Raw genomic sequence first — 16,047 nt, forward strand, 5'->3', positions numbered from 1 at the left:
TCCATAATACCACTTACTATCCACATCTGTTTATTGCTTCACTGTGTGAGTGGAAGCTTACCTATGTTTTTGAAACAGTAGGGTTTTGGCATCTTTCTAATCACCTGTGATTTCTCCATTTCACCCAGCATGTTGCCACACAGCAGATTAGTGAGTCTTTTCATGGACATTTTGCCATTGATGCACTTTTCATCTCTATTACTACAGAATTTGAAGGCAGCGTGCAATAAAATAAATATATTCCATTGACACTGAACACATCTTTTGGGTAATAATTCCCATTTAGTTTGTGCAATATTGTCTTCTATTCTGCTGCTAGATTTTCCTGCACATCCGTAGCTTCCCCATGCACTTCATTCGACATAAAGTTGTGTCTAGTTTTGAGTGTCCAGTCATCCTGTAGATGCCTTAAATTCCATATTTCCAAGCTCTTTAGTGATTTTCAGAGCCTCACTCAGAAACATTGGTTCAGACAAAGGTAAGTTTTTTGCCTACACAGTTACAAATCATTCCTGCACTATCTTGTTAATTTCTTCATTTCCTGTCTTCTTCGCCTTTCTATATCATGTCCTCATTTCTCCAAGTTTCATAAAAATTTTGTTTTACAGCATTGGAAATGCAAGATTATTTTGTGCATAGAGGGTATTTTCTCATGCACCTCCATTACCTTAATCTTTTATTAATTGTTAGCAATAGATACTTTATGTTCAGAAGCATTTTGTCACTTAAAGTGCTACAAGTCAACTGAAATGGGCGAAGAATAATGCAGGTAGTGCATTTCTTTGCACTGCTTGACCTTGTTGGATAAAACCATTGTTAATGAAACTACAGTCACCTCTTTCACATTACGGGATTGTCAGGGATGTACAATCATCTTATAAAATTAGCTTCTTTGTCTAGACATGTATAACTAATGTATACTGTAGTGCCAGTACAGTAGTACTGTGTATACAATGTTTGATCGAACGGTAGCATGAATTTTTTAATGTTGTGGGCTGTTTATATCTGATTTTCAATTGTGTGTGTGTGTGTGTGTGTGTGTGTGTGTGTGTGTGTGTGTGTGTGTGTGTGTTCCTAATGTACATTGGCACATTGGCATTTTTAGTTGTTCCAAATATTCAATGTATTGTTGACAACTGAAAAGCGTATATGTGTTTTTGAGAGCTCAGCAAATTTTTACTTTCCAAAAAGATGTGTCAGACATTTGCATTAAATTTTGCCTGTAAATGGATAAAGTGCAGCACCACATTTCAAATGTTTACTGTAGATTTTGGTGGATCTAATATGAGTAAGACAAGAGTTTACGACGGGGATAAGTATATAAAGAGAGGCAATAAAATGCTAAAGGCAAAGACTGCCCAGGACGCTCTAGCACATCAGTTACTGACAATCCTTTGGCTCATGCCAAGCAATTTATTTGAATGTTTTGGGCATGAAACATGTAGCAGCGAAGTTTGTTCCGAAATTGTTGAATTTTGACCAAAAAATGATGTCGAATATACATTGCTCAGGAATTGGTGAATGAAGTTGACAATGATTCAGAACTGCTAAAGAAGTTTATAACAGGTGATGAAGGATGAGTATGACATTGAGACAAAGGCTCAGTCATCTCGCTGGAAACCACTTGAAAAGCCAAGACCGAAAAAAATTTGACAAGTTCGGTCACATGCGAAGGTTATTCTCCATGTTTTCTTCAATTAAAGTAGAATAGTCCATCATGAGTTCCTGCCTTATGGTTGGACAGTCAGTAAGGAATATTACTTGGAAGTCATGCACCATTTGCATGAAGCAATCTGAAGAAAATGACCAGAACTAAACCAAACTACTCGTGGAAACTGCATCACAATAATTCTCCCACTGATACCCCAATGGTTGTTCATGATTTTTTGGCAGGAAATAAAACTGTTATGTTGTCTTAGGATATTCATAGGACATGCCCTCCCTGCCACTTCTTTGTATTCCTGAGTGTGAAGGGAATGGTGAAAGGATGTCATTTTGCCAGCATTGATGAGATGAAAACGTAATCACAGAAGGAGCTGAACACTGTAACGAAAAATGAGTACTGGGGGAACTTCCAAGATTGGAAAAAGTGCTGGTACAACTGTATTGTGTATGAGGGGTATTACTTTGAAGGGCACAAAGTTTATGGAGAATAAATGAAATACTTCAGAAAAACAAAAATTCCTGTTACTTTATGATCACAAAATGTAAGTTTTTCTTTCAGATTATACAATGAAATATTAATTATGTCTTAAATTTGCATTCCATTTCTGTGTTAGGCATGTTCCACATATACAAAAAAAAACTGACACATATAAAGAAATTGAATGTGCCAGGATTGAAATACTGCACAGTTTGTCCAGACTTCTGAATTACACACATTCCAATTTGATCAAGTTTAGCTGTATTTGTAATCATGAGGCCAATGGTCTCCAGGGTCAATGATCACTGGCAGCTCTCACACTGCCGCCTGCTGGCCTAGGCTGCATGCATGTTTGAGCTCTGTCATCTGGTGATGTGACTCCTTTGAGGTTAGGCCACTTGGCATACCATTGTTGTGAGAAAGGTTGTCAGTCTATAGGACGTACATACCATACACAGCATCCATCCCTCTGCCCCACACCCCATCTCCCAAGAAATAGATGGTGTAGCACATCTTGATGCATGAGAAAACTGTTGCTTCTTTGTTGGCTTTCTGTGGAACTGGTGACCCCAGTGGGCTGAGGTTACTGTCCATTGGAGTTGCTGTCTGGACCAGGGTCTGGCTGAACTTGCCAGAGGCTGGATGGTATGGACCTTGTGGCTGTGGCAGTTCTGCTGTACTGTTGTAGGTTTGTGGAGGGGGAAAAACCAACTCGGGATCAAAAAGAATGTGATAGTCCACTGCTAGGAGGTATCGCTGTTTTCTGTAGGTGCTCCTGATTAATACGCTTGTGGCAAATGAAGCCATTGCAAAGTTGTACTTCCACCATGGCTTTTCCTAATAAATGGGCAACAACCGCCAGGGCTGAGCAAAGGTTATTCTTAGAGAAAACTATTGCCCAAATGGTATCTTCGACAGAGCAGTAGTGGGGCCAAGACCATGGAGAGGGAGATGGAGAGTTTGGACCAATACTGCTGTCTGTGGAGTTTTTTGACAGGGCTGATGGTATGCTGAAGGGTTGAGGGAGTTTTTTGGCAGGGCTGATGGCATACTGAGGGGTTGAGGGAGTTTTTTGGCAGGGCTGATGCCATGCTGAGGGGTTGAGTGGTAAGAGACTAAAACAGAATGAGGGCTTCATTTAAATTATCATCAGTGTGCGGACAAAGTTTTCCACTAATCGTTGGATGCAGGATGAAAAGATGCTCTGTGCACTTGCAATGCTATTAAAAAAATAAAAAGAGGTAAATTCGGAAGATGTGAACTGAGGTCTGTTGTTGATAACTGTGGTTTGTGGGAGACATTCAATATAGTGACCATGATAAACCATGAACAGCCAAGGAAGGGGCCTGTAAAGTCTAAATGGGGTCATGATCAGGACACTGAATGATCAGGCCACCTGAAGTATAAGCAAGCATGTGCTGGCTGTTTGTTTTGGCAGGTTTTGCATGCTGCCATCATGTTGACTGTTGTGGTTGGCAGGAGAGCCAACCGTATGGTTAAAGGAGGCCGAAATGCACGCATTTTAGCTCACGCAGCCTGGCGTGAGGTCTGGAACAAGACAAGGGAATTACAATTGAGAAAAACGGACGTAGCTGGTATAATACTTAACTTTAATCCATTCATGGAGAACGTCACTCTTTATGGTACATGAGTCACAATATCAATAGTACGGATACTGGCACCTTCCTAGGTCGTAGCAAATAACGTAGCTAACAGCTATGCTAACTATCGTCTCGGCAAATGAGAGCGTAGAACTCAGTGAACCATCGCTAGCAAAGTCAGCAGTACAACTGGGGCGAGTGCTAGGAATTCTCTCTAGACCTGCTGTGTGGCGGGCTGTGTGGCGGCGCTCGGTCTGCAATCACTGATAGTGGCGACACGCGGGTCCGACGTGTACTACCGGACCGTGGCCGATTTAAAGGCTACCACCTATCAAGTGTGGTGTCTGGCGGTGACACCACATTCCTCCCCCGCAAATCGGCGTACGGTTGTGGCATAAGGCTTCCGCCCACCGTGGGGAGGACCGCATGTTGACGTATGCGACGAGGTGGGGAGCCTATCAACAGGCGAGCCTGTGCCACCCGCACCCTGCCATTCGGACAGCTGGGACCTAGGAAACGCCTGAAAACCTGCTCCAGGGGGCACGCCAACATGCGGTGTGTGCGCCCGTAGGGAGACAGGAGGGGCCGAAGGGTCGACCTCCATCGGGCCGGGGCAACCAACGGGCGAAGACGACATATGGTCCGGAGCGGGCAAGAGTTCCATGTCGGAGGACAACTGGTCACGGGAAGCGATCGGCAGTGCGTGTCCCAGGGAGGCCCCCAGCGGTTGCAGCGACGCGTCCACTGCGGGCGTCGCCGACAGGAGAACAGGCTGCGGTGGCGATGGCGACGGCGGCGGCGCATCATCATGTGTCAAAATGGAAGGCAGCGTCGGTAACACCTGGGGCTGAGGCGTGCCAGTAGATGGGTCCCCGGGGTGCTGACTGGACGGCACCGTCGCTGAAAGCAGATGGCGAGTGGCAGATTCCGTGTGACGACAGAGGCGCAGCTGCTTGAGATGCCGACGCACCTCACCAGAGGCCCCCAAAACCAGATACATAGCGTGGCCCAGGCAGCGAAGAATGCGCCCTTCGAGCTAACGTCGTGAACCTTGGTAGTGGCAATAGTAGACAATGTCGCCTGGAGCAAAAGCAGGTGTCTGCCGATGCACAGGAACCTGATGCGGCGGATGCAGCAAAGACATCAAGGTTCGATAATGGCGACCGTGGAGCAACTCAGCTGGCGAGCGACCATCTCGGGGCTGTGAGCAATACGAGGACAAAAAGAGCAATAACGCGTTCTCCTGAGAGTGCGACTCTTTCAACTTCAACATCTGTGACTTGAAGGTCCTGACCAATCATTCAGCGTCACCGTTTGACTGTGGCGAAAACGGCGCAGATGTCAGATGTTAAATACCATTGGCCTTGCAGAATGACTGAAATTCTGCGGACATGAATTGTGGGCCATTGTCGGAAACAATAGTCTGTGGAAGACCTTCAATGCAAAAGATAGAGGATAACGCTTGGATGGTGGCAGATGACGTCGTGAAAGAAATCCGGACAACAAAAGGAAAATTACTGATTGAATCTACCACAATCAACCATCGAGCATTCCAGAATGGACCAGCAAAATCGACGTGTAATCGTTGCCAAGGGGAAGTGGCTTTTGGCTATGCAAAGAATTTCTGCGGTGGTGCTGATTGTTGTTCAGCACACACCATGCAAGAAGAGCACATATTCGTAATTGCGGCATCGATTCCGAACCAAGTACAGTGCTGACGAGCAAGTTGTTTCGTTCTCACTATACCCCAATGTCCTTGGTGGAGAAGCTGTAAGACAGAGGACTGTAACGAATGTGGAACCACAACCCTGGACTGATCATTATCAGAACGCAACAGCAAAACACCACATCGTACAAAAAGTCTCTCCTTGTGAGCAAAAAATCGGCGAACCAATGGGTCTCCGATCAGTGACTTTGACAAGGGCCATTGCTTAGCAACAAAATGCAGAATGGGAGCAAGGACAGGGTCGGCAGCTGTGGTTGTAGTACACGACGAAAATTAATCGGAAACGATTCGACCACGTCATCGGTTTCCGCATCAATGAACATGCAAGCAAGTTCGGAGGAATCGAATGTCCTATCCTCAGCAACAGGTAAGCAGGACAACGCATTGGCGTTCCCATGCTTAGCAGTGGACCGATACAAGATATCGTAGCGGTACTGCGAGAGGAAAATAGACCAGCGAATGAATTTCTGCGCTGTACGTGGAGGTACAGGCTTGGTCGGATGAAAAAGCGATGTTAAAGGTTTGTGGTCTGTGATGATGGTAAAGTGACGACCATACAAGAAATCATGAAACTTTGTAACACCAAATACAAGAGCCAATGCTTCTTTCTCGATCTGTGAATAATTTCTTTGCGCAGACAAGAGCAATTTGGACGCAAAGGCATTAGGCCGATCGTGTGATCCATCTTTGTGCGCAAGCACCGCACCGATCCCGAAATCCGATGCATCCACCATCAACAAAAGGGGCTTCTGAGGATCGAATGGCGTAAGGCAAGTATTGGAAAGCAACGCCGATTTCAACTGGCAAAAGGCGTGTTCGCATTCCACCGTCCAAGCGAACGAACATCCTGACGGCGTAAGCGATGAAGCGGAGCTGAAATGGAAGAGGCCTGTGGCACATAGCGATGGTAGTAATTTATTTTTCCCAGCGCACTCTTTAGCTGCTTCAAATTATGCGGTGACGGTAAGTTTTGTATGGCAGGAAGGTGCATGGGACTGGGATGTATGCCTTGGGCATTTATTACATGTCCCAGGTATGGCAAGTCCCGAGCAAAAAACACACATTTGTCCTTCCGTAAGCGAAGACCATTTTGTCACAACACCTGAAATAATGTTCTGAAATTGGCCAAATGTTCTTCTTCCATCTTTCCAGAGATCACAATATCATCCAGATAATTTGCTGCAGTAGGGACCGACGCACAAACAGTTGGTAGATATTGCTGAAACAATGCAGGGGCGGATGCACACCCGAATCAATACAAACCAAGATGCGTGTTAACCACCAAAACTCACTGGGATTCTTGGTCCACTGGTATTTGCAAGTACGCATCTGCTAGGTCCAACTTCGAAAAATATTTACCCGGGCACAGTTTGTCAAAAAGATCTTCCGGGCGGGGTAAAGGAAAAGTTGCAGTCACTAGTTGTGGATTCACTGTTGCCTTGAAGTCCACACAAAGTCTCAATTTGCCAGAAGGTTTTGGCAAAATTACTAACGGTGATGCCCAGAGAGAAGCCTGCACACGTTCAATTACACCTTGTGATTCCAAATCGTGTAACGTTTTTGCAACCTCATCACGCAATGCGTGGGGAACATTGCGTGCTCTGAAAAATTTTGGTTGCGCGTTTACTTTCAGTTCCAAATGTGCTTTATAGTTCTTAGCGCAACTGAGCCCCTTTGCAAAAATGTCTGCAAATTCTTCACATAGACGAGAAACACTGTCTGAAGGCACAGTCTGGTTCACTAATAGGACCTGATTTACTATAGACAAGTTAAACAACTGAAATAAATCGAAACCAAACAAGTTCACTGCAGAAGAAGAACGAAGGACGTAAAATAACACAAGTTTTGTTTGTCCTTTTTATGTTGCAAGAAGGCTGCACTGTCCTAACACAGGGATCGTTTGTCTGGAATAGCTATGTAGCTTAACATTTGCGGCACGCAACGGAGGTGTGCCCAGCAATTTATAAGTGTCGTGATTGGTCAGTGAAACTGCAGCTCCTGTTTCGAGCTAGAATGGTATCACTTTGCCGTTAATGTCCAAGTCTACAAAAAGTTCATTGTCCTGCTGACGACAAGAGCGACTGTCTTGTGCAACGTGAACTGACACTGGCACATAATCACTTGCGACGTGACGGGAGTTCCGGCAATGTCGACGCACACTATTTTTTGGACGAACACAGTCACTGGTAGAGATAGTGGCTCTGCGCGGAGTGGAATGAACAACATGAATTTCCATGGGCGAAGTTTCGTGAGCCTGAATATCCTTGGTTCGATTCTCATTCCGGAGCGAAGCAAAGGGCCTGGAACGGTTTCGAGCTTCCAATCTGATCTTTTTCTCGCAAACACTCTGAACATGTCCTTTTTTATTACAAAAAAAGCAAATAGCTTGACGTGACGAACAATTCTCACGCGAATGTTTAGTAGCACACCGCGGGCATGATTTGATCACTGCATTTGCTTGCTGGCGCGGCACATGTGGCTGAGAGCCTGGCGGCAGCGGCGCCGTCGGGCACGAGTACTGTTTACTCCTCCGCGCAGCTCGCCCGGTGGGCTAGGTAACCTGACACACTGCTGGCGAAGTTTCAAATGATTCCTGAGCAAAGTCAAGTGTGTCCTGCCGATCCAATATGTCCATCACTTGTTGAAGGGAGGGATTGACTATTTTCAAAATTTGTTCCCTTATACGAACATCAGAAATGTTCTGTGCAATTGCATCACGTACCATAGTATCTGAATAAGGGAGTCAACATTGACACTCAAAAGCATAATCCCTAGTAAGGCCTTGCAAGGTTGGAACCCACTCCCGATTAGTCTGACCTGCCGTACGTTTTGTACGGAAGAAGGTATACCTTTTCGCAACTACATTGACTGATTCTTTGAAATATGCATCTAATGCAGACAAAATTTCTTCGTAGGACACAGTTGCTACATTGCGTCGGGGAAATAATTTGACTATCACACCGTACGTATGTACCCCAACGGAGGAAAGGAGTAAAGGCTGCTGCTCGTTACCTTGAATTCTGTAGGCTGTGAGATGGAATCCAAATTGGCGTGACCACTCCATCCAGCTTTCCAGTGCAGCATCAAAACGTCGAAAAGTTGGTGCAACAGCGTGTTGTGGCTGCCTTAGTGGTGAAGCGGCTGCTGCCGCATCGTTTTGCATCGCGCGTTGACCCTGGACGAGGTGTCCATGGGCATCCAGTAAGGCCTGCGTCTGCGGATTCTGTAAGCTATAAAATTCGGACAGTACATCTAGAGATTGTGGCGAAGCCATTACACAAGTAAATCTTGACTCTCGTCGAAAATGTTGTGGCTGGCAGGAGAACCAACCACTTGGTACTAAAGGAGGCCGAAATGCACGCGTTTTAGCTCACCCAGGCTGGCGTGAGGTCTGGAACATGACAGGGGAATTACAATCGAGGAAAACGGACATAGCTGGTGGAATACTTAACTTTAATCCATTCATGGAGAACGTCGCTCTTTATGGTACATGATTCACAATATCAATAGTACGGATACTGGCACCTTGCTATGTCGTAGCAAATAACGTAGCTAACGGCTGTGCTAACTATCGTCTCGGCAAATGAGAGTGTAGAAGTCAGTGAACCATCGCTAGCAAAGTCGGCAATACAACTGGGGCGAGTGCTAGGAAGTCTCTCCAGACCTGCCGTGTGGCGGCGCTCAGTCTGCAATCACTGATAGTGGTGACACGCGGGTCCAACGTATACTACTGGACCGCGGCCGATTTAAAGGCTACCACCTAGCAAGTGTGGTGTCTGGCGGTGACACCACATTGACAGTATCTGCTTGGATCCCTTGCCACTACATATGTTGATATACCAGCCTCTTGGTGAGCACGCCTTTCCCCTGCACTGGACCTGATGTAGGAGGGACAGGATGCAGTATTTCCAAGTGGATGGGATCACAATGTGGGTGTGATCACTTTTTCCTTGCAACAAAAGGACTCCATTGAAGGTGGAAACTCATGGCACTTATTCCAGAATGCTTGACCTTGCGGATGAACCAACTGTTTCAGATCTGTCGGCCAACCTCAGTGCACTAGATGGCATAATTTGCAGTTAAACAGCTCTCCCAAAGAGTGAGAGGTGATTACCTGTGCATCCCAGTGAAGGTTGGCTACAAATTCTTCTGCCTCTGTGTCTGTATGGCAACACACCTCTGGTTCTGAATTGAATTAGGAGTAATGTGGCAATTTGGTCAGTGTATTGGAGTCTCCCATTAAGAATGGTAAGAAGGGTTTATGGTCAGTCAGTAACATGAACTGTTAGCTGTTCATAGAATTTCTTGAGTGTAAACATACACTCCTGGAAATGGAAAAAAGAACACATTGACACCGGTGTGTCAGAGCCACCATACTTGCTCCGGACACTGCGTGAGGGCTGTACAAGCAATGATCACACGCACGGCACAGCGGACACACCAGGAACCGCGGTGTTGGCCGTCGAATGGCGCTAGCTGCGCAGCATTTGTGCACCGCCGCCGTCAGTGTCAGCCAGTTTGCCGTGGCACACGGAGCTCCATCGCAGTCTTTAACACTGGTAGCATGCCGCGACAGCGTGGACGTGAACCGTATGTGCAGTTGACGGACTTTGAGCGAGGGCGTATAGTGGGCATGCGGGAGGCCGGGTGGACGTACCGCCGAATTGCTCAACACGTGGGGAGTGAGGTCTCCACAGTACATCGATGTTGTCGCCAGTGGTCGGCGGAAGGTGCACGTGGCCGTCGACCTGGGACCGGACCACACGGATGCACGACAAGACCGTAGGATCCTACGCAGTGCCGTAGGGGACCACACCGCCACTTCCCAGCAAATTAGGGACACTCTTGCTCCTGGGCTATCGGCGAGGACCATTCGCAACCGTCTCCATGAAGCTGGGCTACTGTCCCGCACACCGTTAGGCCGTCTTCCACTCACGCCCCAACATCGTGCAGCCCGCCTCCAATGGTGTCGCGACAGACGTGAATGGAGGGACGAATGGAGACGTGTCGTCTTCAGCGATGAGAGTCGCTTCTGCCTTGGTGCCAATGATGGTCGTATGCGTGTTTGGCGCCGTGCAGGTGAGCGCCACAATCAGGACTGCATACGACCGAGGCACACAGGGCCAACACCCGGCATCATGGTGTGGGGAGCTATCTCCTACACTGGCCGTACACCTCTGGTGATCGTCGAGGGGACACTGAATAGTGCATGGTACATCCAAACCGTCATCGAACCCATCGTTCTACCATTCCTAGACCGGCAAGGGAACTTGCTGTTCCAACAGGACAATGCACGTCCGCATGTATCCCGTGCCACCCAACGTGCTTTAGAAGGTGTAGGTCAACTACCCTGGCCAGCAAGATCTCTGGATCTGTCCCCCATTGAGCATGTTTGGGACTGGATGAAGCGTCATCTCACGCAGTCTGCACGTCCAGCACGAACGCTGGTCCAACTGAGGCACCAGGTGGAAATGGCATGGCAAGCCGTTCCACAGGACTACATCCAGCATCTCTACGATCGTCTCCATGGGAGAATAGCAGCCTGCATTGCTGCGAAAGGTGGATATACACTGTACTAGTGCCGACATTGTGCATGCTCTGTTGCCTGTGTCTATGTGCCGGTGGTTCTGTCAGTGTGATCATGTGATGTATCTGACCCCAGGAATGTGTCAATAAAGTTTCCCCTTCCTGGGACAATGAATTCACGGTGTTCTTATTTCAATTTCCAGGAGTGTAATAGCCAAATAGATCTAAAAACCAATCCAAGTAGCAAATATTTTATTTTTCAATCAATGACTAGTCTTGGGCTGAGACCCATTTTCAAATCTACATAACAGAAGTCGAAAACGGCATTTCCATAGATGTCAAAAAATGTGTAATGGACATTTAGAGTGCATACAGCTAACTAGTGACTGAATGAAGAATAAAATATTTGCAACTTGGACTAGTTTTTTGATCTATTGATTAACAAAAGTTGCTGACTCAAAGTACTCCAGCATGCTAGAAGTTCAACAATAGCCAGAGTCTCTTTTTCTATTTGGCTGCATTGTAACTGTGTCAGAATTTTGGATATGAATGCAATGAGATGTTTCACAACATGTACTTTGTGAGGTAACATTCCACCCAAGCTGTAATCAGAAGTGTTAGCTGCTACAAATAAAGATTTTGGTGGGTCATATGCCATAAAGCATGTCAGATGGAGCAGGGCTTGATTGAGATCTCTGAAGGCTTTATCACATGCTAGTGCAGTTCCACTTCACAATGTTTTGAAACAATTGATGGAGTAGTTACACTATGACAGTGTCATTTGTGATGATCTTGCAATAGTAATTAAGTTGACCAAGCACATTTTGTAGTTCCTTTAAGTCCATTGGGACTGTAAGCTGCTGGATGGTTTGAACATTGTGTTGTAGGTTGTACTCTTAAACCAGTGAGAACATGACTGAGATATTCTACCTGAAGGATGAAAAAATGACATTAGTCCATATTAACTGGAGATTAGCTTGTTGCAGAACAGCCGAAAAGGCATCAAGGTTGGCCAAGAAGTCCTGAGCATTTTTACCCTATGATGATAATGTTGTGCAGATAGTTTGGTGTGCCAATACATCAGCTGTTTCAAGTGCCATTAAAGAAATAGCTTGGCACTGGCAGTGCCAAAAGGAAGACTGTGATAGTATAATAGTAGAAACACGGTGTTAATGACTAGAGCATTGCCTGATGCCTCGTCCAGAGGAGCTGAAAGTAGGTATTCCGTAGATCAGTCTTGGTGAAAATCTTGACTCCTGCAAACCATGCCTTAATGGTATCCACTTTTTGATTTGTGTAGGTGTCACTGACAGACTGTGTATTGATTGTGACCTGAAAGTCATCACGAATCCGAAGTGATCCATTCAATTTTTCCAGTCATGATGGGAGTAGCCCACTGACCATTGGCGACAGTGATGAGAATGCCTCTTCCATCTGTAGCTTATCTCTGCGGATAAATGTAACATTCCAAGCTTTGCCAAAGCAGGGTGTGGCTGTTGGAGGGAGGTGACATGAGTGTCAACTAGTGAAGCCAATAGTAGGATGAGATAAAACAAACTCATACATGGAGAGAAGATCCTGAGCTCCCAGAAAATGGGGCTCCATGCAGGTGTAAACTACGTTCATTTTAAGGGAAGATTGGCAAACATCCACCTTGTGTCCTGTCTTGCTGCAGGAAGAACATTTATCCTGGTGATGATAAAACTATTACTATGGGTGGGCAATAAAACGAGATGCTGCATGAACTGCTGTGGGTGACATACATTGGTCGGGGGCTTGCAGCCACAGGTGAATCTGAATGTAGTGCAAGCTGTGGCTGAGATTGGGGCCAGCAAGCTGGGTAGGCTGCAAATACCTGCAAAGGGTTGTGTAATGTAGTCAATGAGCGCAAAGATTTTTTGAAAGTCCTAATGTTTGGGAGGCAAGTCACTGACATGGGATTCTTGGATTTGAGGGGATTGGTATGAAGTCCTCCATCTGGTGAAAGTACAAGAAACATGTCTCTGATAAGGGAAGTTGCATAGAACTGTGTACATTGAGGATTAGTGCACTGGAATCAGTAGTCATGATATAACCCCACAATTTGCCTATCCACTCTCCGTAAGATTGTCCACAAAACCTGTGGTAAATAAAAAAAGTATGGTGGGCCACATGCACTTGCAAGTCAAAATATTCTAGTAAACAAGTCTTCAAGCAGTCATATGGGAGGGTATGAGTCCCCGCTTCAGGGTTGAGCTGTTGTATTAAATGGTAAATTTCTTGGCCTGCGTAGGCCAGAAAGAATGCAAGCTGTTGGATGTCACCTGTGATGCCATGGGCCAGAAGGTGGTGTTTCAGTCTGACCACATAGTTGACCCAGAGCTCGCTCTTGTGGTCAAACATGTGGAACAGCAGTGATGGCCCAGCTTTTTCCAGTGAGTTAGTGCAGGTCAACCGGATGACAACCAGAGATCCATGTTGGATGTGGTGATGGTCATCATTTTGTGTGCCATCACTTGCATGGTGTGTTGCATGTTCTGGAATAACAGCATCACCTGCACAGTAACATCAAAAGATTAGGACATGGGGTACCAAAAACATCACATCCAATGATGTTGCGACACAGGTGAACACAGCCCAGGAAAACAATGTGTAACAGTTTTATTGAAAAGTATATAAACCAAATACTCCTCCTTTGGAAACAAGTTAATCACTGAATTTATAAGAGTGTAACTTTGGCTGAAAGCCGTAATGACGAAATGGTGGAAGTTAATGGTCACTCAGCATTAGAACAGAATAATGTCAGCTTATACCAAGTTCTTGACATCTCTGTTGCAGAGGCCAAGTCCTGGTGATGGTACAGGCAAGTGCTGGCAGTTGGTGGTGGGTGATGCAGCATGGTCTCATACATAGCAAATGTTCTGATCAAGTCTCTGGTTGAGGAACTGTGGGTTCTGTCAGCACCTGGCCCGTATACCATCGCTGTGAGAGGGTTACCATATATGTATCCTTTTGAGAGCATCACACTGCTAATTGAAAGAACCAGGCATGCAATGTGGCCCAGCCTAAGCATCAGTCTGTCAGTGTATTTCTCCTGTTGTGTGAATTAGGAACTAGAGAGGGGAAGGAGCAGTATCAGATGGTAGCTGTAAGTGCTTGGATGGGTCACATGCTTAAGTGTTTCCTATTGAAAGCAGATGTCTAGGATTGAGTCCTAGTTTAGCATACAGTTTTAATTTGTCAGGTGGATGAAGAGCAGCCCATGCTGTGGTAGAACATTGGCATCTCAGTACAGAAAAATATACAGGGTGGTCCAAAAGTCCGGAAACATCCTGATAAAATCCAAATGGAGTAGCAAACAAGAAAACAGAGTCCCTACACACGAGGAACGGGAAGGGGAAAATTTTATAGGCTATGCCACCAACATGGCGGCCATCTTGAAAGTCGCCATCTTGGATTCAACTCCAAAATTTCAAATGGGAATGTGGTCGTGTGACATATCAAACACATAGAGAATTTCACCAGAAAAACAATGACGGTGTTATTTTAAACATAGCTTCATTCATTCTCGGGTTATAGCCAATTACTTGCGGCAGCAGTGGGACGCTCGGCAGCATGAGTATTACTTACTGAGAAGTCATAAAATGGAGTCTGAAATGGTGCAAAGTGACTATCCGATGCCTGGTGTGTTACATGTGTTCAACACATGTGTTTAACATATGAATAATGCATTGAAATCATCTTGATGTCAGGAGGAAGATGCACACGGGTCATTGCTGAGGATTTAAACAGTCGTCACCCAACCAGACAGCCCATCACTCACAATGCAATTGCCAAGCTTTTGGCCAAATTCCGAGCAACAGGTTCTGTTGCAGAAAAACATAAAGCTGGAAGACCAAAATCTGGCACCAATGAAGCAACAAGAGTGAGCGTGTTGACATCATTTAGCAAGAGTCCGCAACGGAGTACTCGTCGCCTGTCGCCAGAATGTGGGGTTAGCCGTACTTCCATACTGCGAATTTAATCACAGCACAAATGGCACCCGTACAAAATTCAGCTGCTCCAACACTTGAACGAGTATGACCCAGACCGTTGGGTACAGTTCGCAGAATGGGTGACACAGCAGCTGCAGATACACCCACGTTTCCCCTATCAGGTGCTGTTCAGTGATAAAGCCAATTGCTTTATCAATAGTGAAGTGAACAAGCAGAATCACAGATACTGGTCTGACACAAATCCGCACTGGATTGATGCTTCCAAAATGGTCGACTCACAAAAAGTGATGGTCTGGTGTGGTGTGTGGGGTACCAAAGTCGTTGGACCTTTTTTTATTGATGGTACGTTAACAGCCAATGGTTATCTGAGGTTATTGTATGAAGAAGTGTTTGCCTCATTGTTAATGGAGGACGGACATTTTCGGAATGCTTCCAGCATGATGGAGCCCCACCACATTACAGGCACAATTTGCGAGCATACCTGGATGTGCAGTTCTCTCAAAAATGGATTGGTCGTAGGGGTGCTGTGGAGTGGCCACCACGTTGATGGTCTCTCGGTACTGTGTAACATCGGTGTAATGTCTCTTTGACACATAACACACAAGCTGTCGAGCTTCCCACCGCTGCCACATGTATCTGGCTATAACCTGAGAATGAATAAAGTTATGTTTAAAATAACAACGGCATTGTTTTTCTGGTGAAATTCTCTATCTGTTTGATATGTCACATGACCACATACCCATTTGAAATTTTGGAGTTGAATCAAAGATGGCGGCTTTCAAGATGGCCGCCATGTTGGTAGCATAGCCTACAAAGTTTTCTCATTCCTCATGTGTAGGGAGTCTGTTTCCTTGTTTGCCACTCCATTTGAGTTTTATGAGGGTGTTTCCGGACTTTTGGACCACCCTGTATAATCGAAAAGCATTTAAAACCTGAAAATCTGCAGCAGATTTATACTGTAACTATTCCAAAGATACCATGTACTGATTAAATTGCAACTGGTTCTTTGAAGCAACATATTAAGTACAGTGATATGACAAAAGAAAGAGAAAAGAGTTACAAGTAACAATGTGTGTT

The 16,047-nt window shown here is 45.7% G+C and overlaps 1 protein-coding gene across 5 annotated transcripts in view; it reads left to right on the top strand.

The window, feature by feature from the left end:
- Nucleotides 1-16,047, top strand: part of LOC126284241 (dynein regulatory complex subunit 5) — a 118,163-nt gene that overhangs the window by 62,225 nt on the left and 39,891 nt on the right. The window lies entirely within an intron of this gene.

This window comes from Schistocerca gregaria, chromosome 8 (assembly GCF_023897955.1).
Source record: "Schistocerca gregaria isolate iqSchGreg1 chromosome 8, iqSchGreg1.2, whole genome shotgun sequence".
NCBI lineage: Eukaryota > Metazoa > Arthropoda > Insecta > Orthoptera > Acrididae > Schistocerca > Schistocerca gregaria.